Consider the following 16,718-nt stretch of genomic DNA (forward strand, 5'->3'; position numbering starts at 1 on the left):
TGGATATAGTAGGCACCAAGGCCTTAAAGCTTTCCTTAAAGCTGGCAAAGGTCCTGTGATTAAAAAGGACCCCAAAAATAGAATTTCAGGGGTTCATTTTCCTTTTATCCAAGGGACCACAGATAGGATTGTTAGGATCCTGAGGAAACATAAGGTTCCTTCAACCTTTAGGCCCTTAAACACCATTCAAAGCTCCTTAAGATCTGTAAAAGACCCAGTGGACCCGAAGAATATGAAAGGTGTTTATGTAATCCCATGTTCTTGCAGGACACCCTACATTGGTGAAACTGGCTACTCAATTAATCAAAGAATTCATGAGCATGCAACCGACATCAAACATGGGAGAACCCGCTCCTCAAATTTCGCAAAACATGCGGAAAAGACGAAACATCACATTTGCGTTGAAGAGGCCCAGGTCATTTCCAAGAATGATCATTTTCATCCTTGGAAGTTTAGGGAGGCCATAGAGATTGAAAGGAAGCCAAGCAATCTAAATAGAGACGATGGCTGGAAAATTAGTAGTTGTTGGGTCCTTGCCCTTTCCTCTTGAAGTTTTTGTTTTTATCTTTATGTATTTTTATATATTTAATTATTTACTTATTTATTTATCAATTTTTATTTCTATATATTTTTATTTTTCTATATATTATATCCTTCATTTTCAATTTTTTTTCCGAGGAAAAAAAACGAACCTTTTTATAAGAAATAAAAAAGTTACAAGCACATGAGTTAACATTCCAGCAGCTTCTGTGATCTTTAGACCACCATCAGTCCTCAAGGAGAGAAACATACTCCCCTTTGAATCAGCAAAAACCAAACAAAAAGATAAACCATAAGCAGTTTTTTCCGCTTACTTTCAGCACTGAACCGTTGCCTACTATGGACAACTCTGTCAAAAGATATTAACCATGTCAAAAAATAACGTGGGCCTCCTTTTACATCAGGAAAACAACCCACGGATCTGTTTTTTATAGGAAAGTTTCTAAAGCAAGACCAATGAAAACGGGAAAATATTAGGCCAGCAAAGTTTCTGTGTCCGGAACATAAGAAAGAGCTGAAGAGAGGCTGCCCATACTTCCTGTAACAGCAAAAATTAAGTGTAGGGAGGGAGATCCGACACACGGATCTGATCGTTCGCCTGTTCAGTTATCCTCCACGAGTCCACAGCGAGCTGCAAACCCTCTTTAGAAAGCCTATCTGCCTCTTCGTTTCTGTCCCTGTAGATATGTTCAATGGAGAAAATATTAAAATGTAATTTTAAGATTTGAATCTCTTCCAAAAGCGGTCTCAACATATAATTTTGACACCTGTATTTTCCAATGACCCAGTTAATTACATTCAGAGAATCACCAAAGATCTGAATAGTGAAGATATTTCTGTTTATGAGCCAGCAAAGAAGAAGTTTAAGAGCAAGGAGTTCAGCAAAATTGTTGGTGCCGGGACCCAAACCCACGGCGGCTTTGAGAGAGTGTGAGGGGTTGATATGAATGGCGATTCCAGCACCTGCAGTATTGTTTTGAGCTGCCCCGTCAAAAAAGGCCCATGGAATTCCTTCCTTAATTTGTACTTCCTTTTTAGGGACTGAGCTTCGAGGTTCTTCAGACTCTGGGATACTAGATAGAATGGCTGAACTTTGTATTGCAATCACCTCCGCTGGAGTAAGATGTTCTCTGAAAATGCTTCTGTTTCTAGCTATCCAGATACCCCAGCAGAGGATGGGGGGAAGATTCCTAAGGTTCCTTTCTGAGTAGTGGTTCCACCAATATTCCCAAGCAGAGAGAAAGGAATCCCCTTCCCAGCGAACATTTTTCCCCAAAAGCTTTTGCATTTCTTCCCAAACTTTCTTTGCAAAAGGACAGGTAATGAACAAGTGATAAATGGATTCAGAGTCTAAGAAACATAGGGGGCATCTACCTGGGCCCTGTTTGAATCTGGATTGAAGGATGTCCCAGGTAGGGATTTTCTTTCTTAAGACACACCAGAAAAAAAGTCTTGCTTTCTTGGGGCACTTCAATTTCAGGAGAGGTTTTGCCCACCATTCTGGATTTACCCACCCTTTCTTCTTCATCAAGAAAGCATACCCCGCCTTTGGGGAGTAGGCTCCATTTTCAGCATGAGCCCACACCAATTGATCCGGTCTGTCTTGAATTCTGACATTTGATCTCTTTAGCTCCTGAATGAAAACCCCCCACTCATTCCTCCACCTGGGATCAATTCCTAACTCATCTTCGGATTTCCATGCTTGACCCCAAATGGTTGACTGACCCATATTTGCGATCTGATTTAAACCAAAAATCCCCTTCGAATCCAGGTGACCAATCAGTTCAGGAGGAAGGGCAAAAGGTTCGTTGCATCCAACCCAAGGGTCTCTTCCAATTCTTACATTTTCACCATTTCCTACCTGCCAAGCCAGACCCTGTTCAATTACTTTGAAAGCCTCTACTGTGGCTTTCCATATCACAGAGAAATTCCTTCCTTTCTTGTTTGTGTTCCTTATCCAATCTTCTAGGGGCATGGGATCTATATATTTTCTCTTAATTACTCTGGTCCATAGGTTTTCTGCTGTGATTAAACGCCATCCAGACTTTGCTGCTAAGGATGCGCTGAAGTCAATGAGATTTTTAATGCCCCAGCCGCCCCAGTCTTTTGGCCTTGCAATTTTGTCCCATGACACCCAAGGAAGCACTGAGTCCTCCTTTGACCCTGACCAAAGGAATTTGCTGCACAGTTGTTTAATCTTGTGAAGAATGCCTTTTGGGATCCATGTCAAAGCTGCCCAGAACACAGGCATGGCCTGTAGGACAGAATTCACCAGGGTCAACCTGCCTGCTCGAGATAACCACTTGAAGCTCCAATGGGATATTCTTTGTTCAATTTTTGCCACCAGCCAGCTCCAGTCCTGCTTTCTGTACAATTGAGGTTTTAACCAAAAGCCAAGATATTTGAAAGGGTTCTCCAATTTACAGGCCTCAAAAGGGAGGTAAGATAAGATCAGGAGTTCCTCCTGTTCGTTGAAACCCTCCAGAATGAGCTGGGATTTTCTGGAGTTTATTTGAAGGCCTGTTGCTTTCAAGAACAAGTCAAGAATACTTTTAAGCTCTTTAATTTCATTTAAGCTTCCATTTGTAAATAATAAAATATCATCTACAAATAGAAGATGGGTAACAAACAAATTTACAGCTACTTCCAAACCTTTTACCAAACCTAATCTTTTGGCATTTGATATCAATCTGCTGAGGCCTTCAGCTGCTAGAAGAAAAAGCAGCGGGGAAAGGGGACACCCTTGCCTCAATCCACTTTGTCCTCTGAAGAATTGGGATGCAGCACCGTTTATTAGTACAACAAAACTTGCATTTGAGATACATCCCATGATCCAACTTATGAAATCCACCTTGAAACCCAGGTGTGTCAGCAGCATCCTTAGATAATTCCAGCTGATTCTGTCATAAGCTTTGGACAGGTCAATTTTTAGCACAACCCCTTTTGCTTTTGAGACCCTGATGCTATGAATGGTCTCCTGAGCCACCCCTATAGCTTCATGGATTTGGCGACCGTCTAAAAAACCGAATTGTTCCGGAGAAATGCAGTTTGATAGAATCGGTTTCAGGCGAACTGCAATGGTTTTTGCAATGATTTTGTAAATGCAGTTGCACAGTGAGATCGGCCTAAAATCCTCAAAAGATTCCGGATCCTCCTTTTTAGGAATAAGGGCAATGAAGGTTGCATTGAAAGGGGAGTAAACCTCACCTTTTCTCCTTGATTCCTCCACCACTTCCGTTAATTCTTCCCCAATCAGCTCGAAGAAATGAGTGAAGAGTTCAACAGTCCATCCATCCGGCCCCGGACTTTTGTCTTTTGCCATTGATTTAATAATACTTTCAACTTCCTCTTTTGTCACCTCTCTAAAAAGGTCTTCAGCCTCTTCCCCCTCCACAAAACGAGGGAAGGCTTGAGCTGTTCTGATAATTTCGGCTAGAGAAACCCCTCCTGGGTCTGAGAACAAAGATTTAAAATGATTCTTCCCCAAGGTTGACAAAGCCTCAAAAGACGAGACCTCTCTGCCCTCTTGGTCCTTTAGCTTCCAGATTGTATTTGCATTTTTCCGGCCTTTTGCGTAGTTGTGGAAAAATTTTGTATTCTCATCCCCTGCTTTCAACCAAATTGCCCTACTCTTTAGTCTCCATTCTTCCTCTTTGTCTAGTAAAATTTTAGCTCGCGCTTTCTCAAGAGCCACAATCCTTTCTTTTGACTCCTGAGAAACATAAGCATCCGCCTCAGGATCTTCTAGAGTTCGGAGTTCATCATCAATTTTAATCAAAGCCTCATTCTGTGTTTTCCTTCTTTCAGATGCCCGCTCTACAGTTGCTTTCTTTAGTCTTTTGAGATTTTCCATAAAGAGAGCTCCTTTATTTCCAGAAAAGTCTCTACCCGTGTGTCTCCAAGTATTCCTGAACAGCAGGTTAAAAGACTCTTCTTGCAGCCATGAAGCATTGAATTTGAAGGGAGCTGCAGGCTTTGGGGGAGGCTTGGTGAGTTCTAAGAGGATAGGGAAGTGATCAGAATTCCCCCCTTCACCCACCCATTGTCTGAACATCGGGACATTGGACACCATCAAGTCATTTATTAGGAAGCGATCAAGCCGTTTTGCTATCCTCTCTTCCCCAGTTCTCCTATTCCGCCAGGTGGGCTTTGCCTTTATATAATTTACATCTATCAGCTTGTGTGCTAGGAGAAGTTGAGCAAAATAATCTGATAGAGGGTCAATTCTGGCCGAGGGTCCCCAAGCCTCCGCATTCCCTAAGGAGAAGTTTAAATCACCTCCGATTATCAGATTTTTTCCTTTTAAGAAATCTTTAGACATGAAAGCGTTCCAGAAAGCTACCCTTGCCTGACATGGCCCGTAAACATTTACAGCCAGGAAAGAGAAATCGAAGTCTGGGAAGATAACCTCCATACCCATCACATTATGCATACCCCAAAAACTCAAAGTTTTCAGTCTGCCATTCCTGCAACCGATGGCGAGACCCCCCGAATGACCTACAGCATCAAGGGCTACAAAGGTCCATCCTGGGAGGAGAGTATTGAGGACAGGTTCAATATCTGCACCCCTTCCCAGGGTTTCTTGAAGAAAAACCAGATCCGGGTTATAGCGAGAGATTAATTCCTTCAAAGCCAGTTTTTTGGGTTTACTGGCTAAACCCCTGCAGTTCCATGATAAACAGATCATTTTATAACTGCCTCAGGGGGTTTTGCTACTCTAAGCGCCCCAGAGATCACCCTTTGTTTGCCGTCAGCCACATCCAGTTTAGCTTTAGCTTGGGCTTTTAACATATCTGATTTTCTACCTCTACCCTTTTTCTGAGAGGGTTTAGACGATGGAGGACCCAATCCACCCACAGGATCTCCCAAATCAGGAGAAGGGTCAGACTTTTTACTGAGAGATCTAAGGTTATAAGTGCGGGCAGGGGTGGAACCGCCAGAGACCGGTATATCAAGAGAAACGACTTCACTATTCAGATCGATGGAAGGAATATCAGCAGTTAATTGTTCAGTGTTTTTACATATATCTTTGCAGATTGAAGTCAGAGGGGGCTCCCTAGAAGAGAGGACAGTATTTGAATCAGGAAAGCAGACAGAGTTTGGAGGGATTGTATGCTTACCTGATGGATCATTTGCAGCGGCCTCAGTTATTCCGCCAGGGGGCATTTCGACTCCGCTCAGAATCTCGGCTGCTTGGGTCGGGACTCCTTCTGTCTGGGCCAGAGCTTCATCCTCCTGGGATTGAACTCCTTCCGTGGGCTTGTCCTCTGAGCTATTTTTCCTTGTCAAATATAAATCGGCACCCACGCTCCTCTCCCTCTGCTCGGCAGTTTTTTGAACCCTCCTTCTGCGCCGCCCCATAGGACAATCCCTCGCCAGATGTCCGATCTCATGGCATCTGTGGCACCTAAACGGAAGTAATTCATAGTCCAACAACTGTTCAAATACATACTCCCTGTATTGCAAATTTATCGAGTCTACAAGCCCTTCACTTGGATTCAGACGTACCAATATCCTTGCCACTGCCCTTTCATGAGTATCTAGAAAAGACATATCTGCTTCCAGAAACGTACCCAGTGCATTCCCAATTGAAGAGAAAACGGACTCCACCTAGAGGAACGGTGGAAGACCAGGTGCCCTAACCCAGACGGGGAATTCCTCCACCTTTTCCTTGGACGCGTCGAAGAGTGGTGACCACCTTTTGAAGAAAACTGGGCGCTTTCCAAAAGCCCAATTCCTTCCTTCGACCCACTCCATGGCTTCTTTGCTATCGAACCTGATCATGAACCACCCTTTTACCATCGTGGCCGTTTTGAAAGATTTTGCCGGGGTCTCCATCCAAAGCCGCTCCGCCCATTGCTGAAGAGACTTGCCAGAGACCGAACGCCCCCTTACACGGCCCACAAGAGTACTTTCGGCCACATCCAACACGTCTTCTACTTGAACATCCATTCCAAGTAACAAGTTCCCAGCTAACCTTCTCGGTTTCAGGGATTTTGACTTCTTACGCTTTTCCCCGACCCTTCCTCGTTCCAGATCCACCTCACTGTCAATGCCCGAAGTGTCTGGTGCCCTTAGTGCTCCATGCACATTACCCGCAAGAGGGTTACCTTCCTTTCCTGGAGGAAAAAGCCTCGGACCTCCTGCATCAGTTCCTTCCTTGCCCTTGTCCTGATCCCCCTTCTCTTCCGACCTTCCAATGACAGGATTTTTGTCATTCTTCCCCTGAATAGAAACCTTGTCAAGATCGGGAAAGACCCCCTTAGAAATCGGGCCGCCTGTAGGCAATACTGCTGATGAAAAAGGTCGAGTGACCGTCAAGGAGCCACTTCTATCCCTGACCTCTCTATCAGAGCCTTGAAAACCCCCTATAGTCCTCCATAGCCCCTGTCTAGAATTAAAGTTTATAATGTCTTCTAGCCCACCCGACGGGCTGAAAATCTTTGAAGGAGAAAGAACCTTACCATCTAATAAAACTTTTCCCCTCTGAGTGCAGGCCTCCTGTTGCGCTCCTGAAGCTTCTACGCGACCACCAGCAATGCCAAGCTCCCCGGCCGTAACTAAGTTCTCCTCCAACGAAACCCTAGACGATTTGCTTCTCCACAGACCTCCTTCTGGAAATTTGTCAGGTGCGGTATAACCCTCTCGACCAAAAAACTTGTCCAGATTTTGATCCGTGACCTCTTTTCCCCAGACCGAGAGGATGTCTTCAGGGGCTGGGTCTAACTCCACCGCCTCGTTGTGGAAAACCATGTTTACTAAACCGCGTTTAAACTGACACCTCACAGAAACCGTTTCCACAAAGCTCGCACCTTGAAACGCCAAAGGGTAAAGCACCGGTTTGATTTGGGTAAAAACCTGTTAAAGACCGTCTCGGGAGAGATTTACAGGAGTAAAACCTCAGGGTAATGCAGTCAACACCAAAACCGCCAGCGCAAGTCCCCCTAGAAACCTAACCGTAGATACCGAAAAGGGGAGACCGCCCATCTGTCAACAGCTAGGGAACCTCGAAGCCACGGACCCACGGAGGGTCTGCCATCAGTCCTGCCCGTACAACTCGTCGTAGGGTAGCCTGTCAGTGTCACCCAGGCCCGAAGCCTAGGGTTTCAGGGTCGAACCCTGTGCCTGCCTCATCCAGCCTCGATCAGATTTCTCTCGAAGCATTTTCAATTCTCCAGACTTCTTCATCCTTCATTTTCAATTTAATTTATTAATTAATTTTATTTCAATTTTAACTATTACTTAGTTATTTTATATGTTTTATTTTATTTTTATATTTTTATAACTTTGAGTTTTAAATTTTCTTTTATCTTCTTTTGGTCTCCGTTTAGTTAATCATAGTATTACTACTTAACTTTATATTCTTAAGACCTCCTTTCCTTTTTAAACCTTTTATTGTTTGCCTTTTTCCTTTTTATTTGAACATTTTCCTTTCTATTGTTTGTCTTTTTGCTTAATCAATGATTTATTTTTGATATATATGCATTCACAAATTCTTATAATAATTCTTATTTCTTTAGTGTATTTACTCTAATTAACTTTTTTTTTTTTTTTGTAAGCTTAGGTGGGACCTTCTCATTTTCGAGTTTTTACATGTCCATTATTCACCCCATTTCCAGGGAGGGTAGCATAAGAATCGAACCCAAGATCTCCGGTTCGGTGAGACTTCATTTCCACGGCCATTGCCACTTGAGCTACCCCATACAGACTATTTACTCTAATTAACTTTTATTAACTCCTAATATTTTAATTTTCGGTTATATTATAATTTTAATTTTGGAATTGTTTATTTATATATAGGTGTTCATATTTATAAATATTCTTATTATTAATTAACTTCTATTATCCTCCTAATATTTCAAAAATGGTTTTATTTTAATCTTAATTTTGGAATTGGTTCTTTAGCTTTTTCTTTATTTCCTAATTATTTCTTAAAAAAGAAGGGTCAGTCACTTTATTCATTGACTTTATGTTCCTTAATTATTTCATTTTTTTTAGTCTCTTCCCTAGTTATTAATCTTCACTTTCTCTTTTGATATTTATATTATTCCTTCATTTTAACAAGAATTAGTTGTTATTTTTAATTTATTTATTAGGGTTGACCTTGATTTCTCCCCTTTGTTTGGTTGTTAATTCTCACTCTCATTTATTCCATGGATTATTTATTAATTAATTTTGGCGACCCTTTGTTTGACCTATAATTAGTTGGTCCTCTTTTCATTTTACTTTATTATTATTTTCATTTTATTTAATATTTTTATTATTTTCAATTTAATTCTATGATTTAATTTATGAAATTATCCCTTATTAACAAATAATTTCTCTTCATTCAAAATTAACCATTACTATCTAGCCGTTAGAATTAATTGTCTCTACATCACACTGTCTATTTAATCTGATGCCAAGCTCTGATTCTCCATCTTGTCCTAATGATGAACCACACTGGATGGTTCGAAACGCATCGACAAATGAATTCTGATGTGATCATCTCCGAAAAATTTCTTAGTAGACATCACAAGGATCTCACACATCCAAGGCTCATCACTGCTTGGGGGGATCGACTTGTCAACACATGACAAGGATCTCGCACATCCAAGGCTCATCACTGCTTGGGAGGATCCACTTGTCAACGCATGGTAAGGATCTTGCGCATCCAAGGCTCATCATCCATGGCCACCCTCTCTAGGAAGGGTCACATCCGTTAGTCCAAGTTGCTTTCTGAAAACCAAGAACTTTCCTTTTGGAAAAGGCTTGGTAAGAATGTCTGCGATCTAGTCATCAGTGGCTATATGATGGAGTCTTACTGCTCCTCTTTGCACCATATCCCGGATATAGTGATATTTGATCTCAATATGCTTGGACTTATCATGGAACACGAGATTTTTTGCAAGTCGAATCCCACTCTTATTGTCGCAGTAAATTATTGTTGTGTCTAGAACATGCTCAAACAACTCTCCAAAGAGCTTCCTCAGCCATATTGCCTCACAGCTAGCCATGCTAGCAACAATGTACTTAGCTTTCTCCGTGCTGAGGGCTACAAATTTTTGTTTTTTGTTCATCCAAGATATCATGGCAGATCCTAAGTTGAAGCAACACCCAAATGTGTTTTTTTCATCAGTAGAGTTAATAGCCAAATCAACATCTGGTATCCATGTAGTCTTATATCACCAACAATATATTTCAATCCCAGATTGATGGTCCAATGTAGGTATCATTATATTCAATCCCAGATTGATGGTCCAATGCAGGTATCTCCACACATGCTTTGCAACAATCTAATGTGCATGATATGGTTTAATCATATATTGGCTTAGAGTATTGTCCACAAAACATATGGATAGTTTAGTGGTCACTAAGAACATCAGTGCTCCAATCAGTTGACGATACTCAGAAGGATTTGCTAAATCAGGATTTGCAACTTCACCACATAGCTTCTTGAAGTTCATCTCCATTGGAGTATTCATGGATTTACATTCTGTCATACCAAATTTTTCAAGCAACTTGACAACATATTTTCCTTGAGAAAGGAAAATCTTACCAGGTTTCTGCCATACTTCAAGACCCTGAAAGTAGTGCATTAAGTGAAGATCTTTCATTTCAACTTCGGAAGGATTTGCTAAATCATGAGCTGCAGCTTCACCACATAGCTTCTTGAAGTTCGTCTCCATTAGAGTATTCATGGATTTACATTTTGTCATACCAAATCTTTCAAGCAACTTGACAACATATTTTCCTTGAGAAAGGAAAATCTTACCAGGTTTTTGCCATACTTCAAGATATAGAAAGTAGTGCATTAAGTGAAGATCTTTCATTTCAACTTCAAAAGCTAACTCCCTCTTACACTAGAGAATAAGAGGTTCACTATCGGACATAAATAAATCGTCAACATATAATACTAAAATCAAAAGCCTACCTTGTATTGTCTTGAAGTAAAGATTTGGATCGACATTACTTCTAGTAAAACTAAGCTCCATCAAGAAGCTATCAATGCGGGCATACCAAGGTCTTGGAGCTTGTCTCAAACCATAGAGGGCTTTCTTCAGTGTACACATATGAGTTTTTCGGTCATGTACTTCAAAACCTTGTGGTTGCTACACAAATATTTCTTCCTTGAGGAAGCCATGCAGAAAAGCAGTCTTCACATCCATTTGGTGAAGGGACCATCCTTGGCTAGCAGCTAGAGCCACAATAGATCGAATGGTTGTATAACGGGCAATAGGTGCAAAGATTTCATCATAGTCTATTCCCTCTTTCTAAGAGAACCCTCTGGCCACAAATCTAGCTTTATATTTTTCAATACTGCCATCAACACCATGTTTAATTTTATGCAACCATTTAGAAGACATAACAAATTTATCTTGGGGTCTTGGAACCACTTTGCATACATCATTATGAATGATGGACTGATATTCTTTAGCCATTGCATCTTTCCATACTTGAGCCGTCACAACTTCTTCAAAAGTGCATGGTTCAACTTGAATAATGTTGCTCATGGCGGCAACATATCATTGGAATCGACATGGTTTCTTGCTTTTTGGGAAGGTTCCTCTGGGAGAAATATGTTTATCAACATCCTGAAGGGTATCACGAAGCCATAAAGGTCTCCTTTTAGCAGGAGGATCACATGGAGGAGGATCCAAAGGATCCATGGGCTCCATGGGTTCATCAACAAGATCAATTTCAGGCTTAGGATTTTCTTGTATCTCTGTTTAAATTGGCAACTAGGGCCAAACTCCATGTGGGTCATCTTATTTATGGTAGCTGATATTTTTCTTGGATTCCTCTCGTCGAGAGGTGTAGGATTGATCTAAAGATCATCCGATTCCGACATGTATTCATGGAGATATGAATTATTTGTGTTAAGGGACAATTCGTCAAGGTCGGCCAGCAACCAAATTGCCCCCACTTGTGCTCAACGTTTTAGTATAAAAGAGGTGGCTTGATAGTCATTTACACACACTCTTCTTGTGATCTCTTCCTTTCCACTTGTCTTTGGGTTTTGGTGGGAGGAGAGATCCTAAGAGATACGCTGCCTTAAGAAGAGCTGCCCTAGATGCTGCCATGGGGAAGAAGGATCTACGCAACTCCTAGAAAATGATGCCCTAGCTCTATGCATGCCCTAGATCTAGGACGCAGTCATGTGGAGAAGACATGCCATGAATCTAGGACACGGTCATGTGGAGAAGACATGCCATAGATCTAGGACACTGTCATGTTGAAGCTGCTCTAAACGCAGTCAAGGTGAAGCCCTAAATGCAGTCAAGGTGAAGCTCTAAACGTAGACCTAAATGCAGTCATGGTGGAGACCTTAATGCTGCACACCCTGCCTTATCTGGGCCCTTGAAGAGATCCCTAATACGCTGTTCTTATGTGTCATGTTGATGCCCTAGACGCAGTCCATGGAGGGAACTTATTCGCAGTTAAGGAGGACTGTTTAGGAGTGCTGTTAGAGGACTGTTTAGGAGGGTTGTTAGAGGTTGTTTAGGAGGGTTGTTAGAGGTTGTTTAGGAGTGTTGTTAGAGGTTGTTTAGGAGGGTTGTTAGAAGCAGTTAAGGAAGACTGTTAGAGGACTTGGTTACTGTCCTAGAGAAGCTCTCTGCTGCCTGAATATGTAAATAGTTTGCAGCATATTGGATGTTGTATGTGCAGCATAATGATATATATTACAACAAGCATGGATGAGTGTCTGTTGGATGCAACATGGTGTTAGAGACAGCATGTTTGGTTGCAACAATGATTAGTGCAACATGATGATAGTGGTGCAACATATAGGTGACAACAAGGATGGGTGTAGCATGGTGCAGTATGGTGCAACACAATGGTACAACATGGTGATGATGGGCATGTAGATATAGCAACAACACGATGCATTGCAACAACTTGTTGATGATGAGTACAACATGATGATGTGGTACTACTCAGTAATGGGAAGCAACATAGTGATGAAGAGCAACTCAGTGATTGGGTGCAGCACAGTGATGGGTGCAACATGATGATGAGGTGCAACACAGTGATGGGTGTTGCATGGTGATGGATTCACTTTGGAGGATCAGTTGAAGCAGTATGCCTTCACCTGAGTTCAGATCAGTTGCCTCATGTGCCATTTATTAGAGAAGATCTCTGCTCTTATTTAGATAAGTCAAAATGTTGACTTCAGATGTATATGTACTATCTCTCTCTCTATTGAAATATTGAAGAACATATAAGAAGAATTGATCAAGGGTTTCCCTACATTGGGGTTTGTCCCTGGCTGACGCCACATCATGTTTATGTTCTATTTGCATTTTACTATCATGCTAAATGTGATTTCTAATCTGGAATTGATATTGAGCTAATATGGAAAAGTGAAGTAAATTTACTATTAGCATAGAACATACCTAAAATTAACATGGTATCAGCGCTGAGACGAAGACAAAGCCCAAGAAAGAGTGAAAGAGCAATCACCAAAGGCAGTTGGAAAGGACAAAAGGCTCAATGGGTTCCTCATCCCACTTCAAATTCACCAAGGGTGAAGTCAAAGCAAAGAATATTATCTAAGTGGCACAGCGAAAGCGTCTAATGGCCTACCTGTAGATCACTTAAATAGGAAGACCAGATCTAAGGGTGGAAGGATAGGCACATGCCTTGCTTGCAATAAGTTTGGCCATTATGCGAGGGAGTGTCCGAATAGAAGGAACACATCACGTGATGATGATAACAATCATTCCAGGGGCATCTTCAATGATTGAAGGAATGACAGGTACCACATCAAAGGAAAAAGGAATGCAAGTCATCAAGGAAATGGCAGACTCTTCAAAGAAAGCAAGAAACTCTAGGTATGAAGAATCAAAAGTTGTTTTTGATAAGCTAAAGGAGAATTATCTTATATTGGCCGTCTCCACTACTTCTCCTCCAGATTCTTTGGGAATCTGGCTTATTGATTGCAGTGCTTCAAGGCACTTCATCGGATAGAAGGAAGCTCTCTCTAATTTGGTAGAGATGGAAACAATCGTGGGGATTATACTTGGAGTCAATGCCACTTATCCCGAAAAGGGTGTAGGGAATGTTACCCCTCAATTGAATGAGGGCAACATGATTCATTTACAAGAAGTTCTTTATGTACCTAATCTCAAGAAGAACCTGGTGTCCATTTCAGCAATGGAAGTCAAAGGTTTCAAGGTGGCATTCATTGATGGAAAGGTACGTGTTTGAAAACAAAATTTTCAAAGATGCTTTTATTCTTGGGTTTAGGGTTGGCAATTTGTATCAAGTTGTAGGAAGTCCATTAGGGACCATGTCAATTAACACATCTCTTCCATAGCACCGAAGGTCTGCTTATTATGGGGCCCTACCCGATGTGAGTCAAATGATGACAAGGATGCCTGAATTCAAGAAGAGTATGAAGGTACATGTCCGAGATGTACCAAAATAAAATCTTATAAGGGGACCATTACCCTCATGTAGCAAGTCCACAGGTTTGGAACAACCCGAGGGGTTTGAGATTCATGATTAGGAATCTCATGTATGCAGGTTGAAGAAAGCTCTCTATGATTTAGAGCTAACACCCCGGGCTTGATATGAGAAGATTGATAGTTGTCTGATGAAGCTGAGATTCACTAGGAGTGAAGCCGATCCAAACCATTGCTTGAAGGTTGTGGATGATAGGCCTCTCATCCTGGCACCTTATGAGGACAACCTCTTTCTGATAGGTGCAGACCGTCTCATTTGCCAAAGTAAGAGGGAGTTGGATTCTGGATTTGGAATGGTGAACTCCAAGCCCGTGACTACCTCGATGAAGCTTAACTTTAAGAAGTTATGTGGTAGTGATGCCCAACCTGATTTGGGAAATGCCTCTAAGTTTCATAAACACATACTAGCATTGGTGTTCTTGGTGAACTCCCGTCCCTATATATGTTTTGCAGTTAGTAGGTTGAGCTCATATATGGTTGAGCCTCACTGGATTGGTGCCAAGAATCATTTGAGATATCTTCAGGGAAAAATCTCTTATGGATCGAGATACACTGCCGGAAGCTGCATGATTATTTTGATGTTGATTAGGCAGGCAGTGTGGAGGAACGCAAGAGCACTTATGGGTGCTGGTTCTCTTTGGGTTCTGCTTCGATATCCTGGATGAGCGGGAAGCAGAAGTCGGCTGCCTTAAGCACTGATGGGGCCGAATACATAGCTGTGAGTATGGCCTCCTGTGAAGCTGTTTGGTTGTGGAAGCTCTTCAGTGAGTTGTATGGACACGTGTTGGATACCATCATGATCTTCTGTGACAACCAAAGGAGGATTCAATTGTTGAGGAATCTCGTGTTCTATGATCACTCCAAGCATATAAACATCAGGTACCACTTTATCTGGGATATGGTACATCGAGGAGCAAGAAGGCTCCATCGCATTGGGACTGATGTGTAGGTCGCCAATATTCTATCAAAGCCCCTGGGAAAGGTCAAATTCTTGACTTTTCGAGAACGACTAGGAGTTGTGGAGAGACTCTCTCCTAAGGGTCCTGTATGATATGGACATTGAGCTCTGGGAGCTCCGGGGGGCTTGGGGGTACATCTTGGAGCGATGAGCAACCATAGGGTGAGTGGTTCAACCTTTCCCTAGTGGTCTGCTATGTAGGCGGGATGAGTGGTTCATCCTTCTCCTGCCTAGACATAGTCATAGGGTGAGTGGTTCAACCTTCCCCTAGTGATTTGTCGTGTACAAGGTGAGTGGCTCAGCCTTCCCTTCGAATACCCTTGGCGACATGTAGGCAGGATGAGTGGTTCATCCTTCTGTTGCTAAGATATCCTACCCATGCAATTTGGGACTCATGGGAAGTACCTCTCATCTAGCCAATGAGTAGGGAAATGAGGATAGGGACCATAGTAGTACCAATGGACACATTGTGTTACTATCGTACTCCCTATGCTAGGATGATATTGATCTAGGATCATTTGGAATTGACTTTGAGTCTGTAAGAGTGATATAAATCACTCTCTTTTGGAACTGATTTCGGATTAGTAAGAGTGGTATGACACACTCTCTTCATTGGGACTGACTTCGGGTCAGTAAGAGTGGTATGAGACACTCTCTTTTATATGGGACTGATTTCGGGTCAGTAGAGGATGGTATGATACATTCTCAATCACTTCTTCTTCTTCTTAGTTCAGTAGAGCAGAGTAGACTAGTGCAGGGCACTGATGGCAGAGATAGTACAGTCTGGCAGATGGATCAACAGATCGAGTTCTTCCTAGTTGAGAGGGAGTGTTAAAATTGGCAACTAGGGCCAAACTCCATGTGGATCAACTTATTTATGGCAAGTGATATTTTTCTTGGATTCCTCTCGTTGAGAGGTGTAGGATTGATCTAAAGATCATCCGATTTCGACATGTATTCATGGAGATATGAATTTATTTGTGTTATGGGACAATTCTCAAGGTCGGCCAGCAACCAAATTGCCCCCACTTGTGCTCAACGTTTTAGTATAAAAAGAGGTGGCTTGATAGTCATTTACACACATTCTTCTTGTGATCTCTTCCTCTCCACTTGTCTTTGGGTTTTGGTGGGAGGAGAGATCATAAGAGATACGCTTCCTTAAGGAGAGCTGCCCTAGATGCTGACATGGGGAAGAAGGATCTATGTAACTCCTAGAAATGATGCCCTAGCTCTATGCATGCCCTAGATCTAGGACGCAGTCATGTGGAGAAGACATGCCATGAATCTAGGACACAGTCATGTGGAGAAGACATGCCATAGATCTAGGACATTGTCATGTTGAAGCTGCCCCAAACGCAGTCAAGATGAAGCCCTAAACGTAGTCAAGGTGAAGCCCTAAACGCAAACCTAATTGCAGTGATGGTGGAGACCTTAATGCTACACATGCTGCCTTTTCTAGGCCCTTAAAGAGATCCCTAATATGTTGGTCTTATGTGTCATGTTGATGCCTTAGACGCAGTCCATGGAGGGAACTTATTCGCAGTTAAGGAGGATTGTTTAGGAGTGCTGTTAGAGGCTGTTTAGGAGGGCTGTTAGAGGCTATTTAGGAGTGTTGTTAGAGGTTGTTTAGGAGGGTTGTTAGAAGCAGTTAAGGAAGAATGTTAGAGGACTTGGTTGCTGTCCTAGAGAAGCTCTTTGCTGCTTGACAATGTAAATAGTTTGCAGCATATTGGATGTTGTATGTGCAGCATAATGATATATATTACAACAAG

General features: G+C 42.0%; 1 protein-coding gene across 1 annotated transcript in view; it reads left to right on the top strand.

The window, feature by feature from the left end:
• The window catches only part of LOC149203917 (histone deacetylase 15-like), a 283,535-nt gene that overhangs the window by 170,232 nt on the left and 96,585 nt on the right, over window positions 1-16,718 (top strand). The window lies entirely within an intron of this gene.

This window comes from Pinus tabuliformis, chromosome 2_1 (genome assembly GCF_031772625.1).
Source record: "Pinus tabuliformis cultivar Carrire ecotype Pingquan chromosome 2_1, CPIR1, whole genome shotgun sequence".
In the NCBI taxonomy this organism is placed as follows: Eukaryota; Viridiplantae; Streptophyta; class Pinopsida; order Pinales; family Pinaceae; genus Pinus; species Pinus tabuliformis.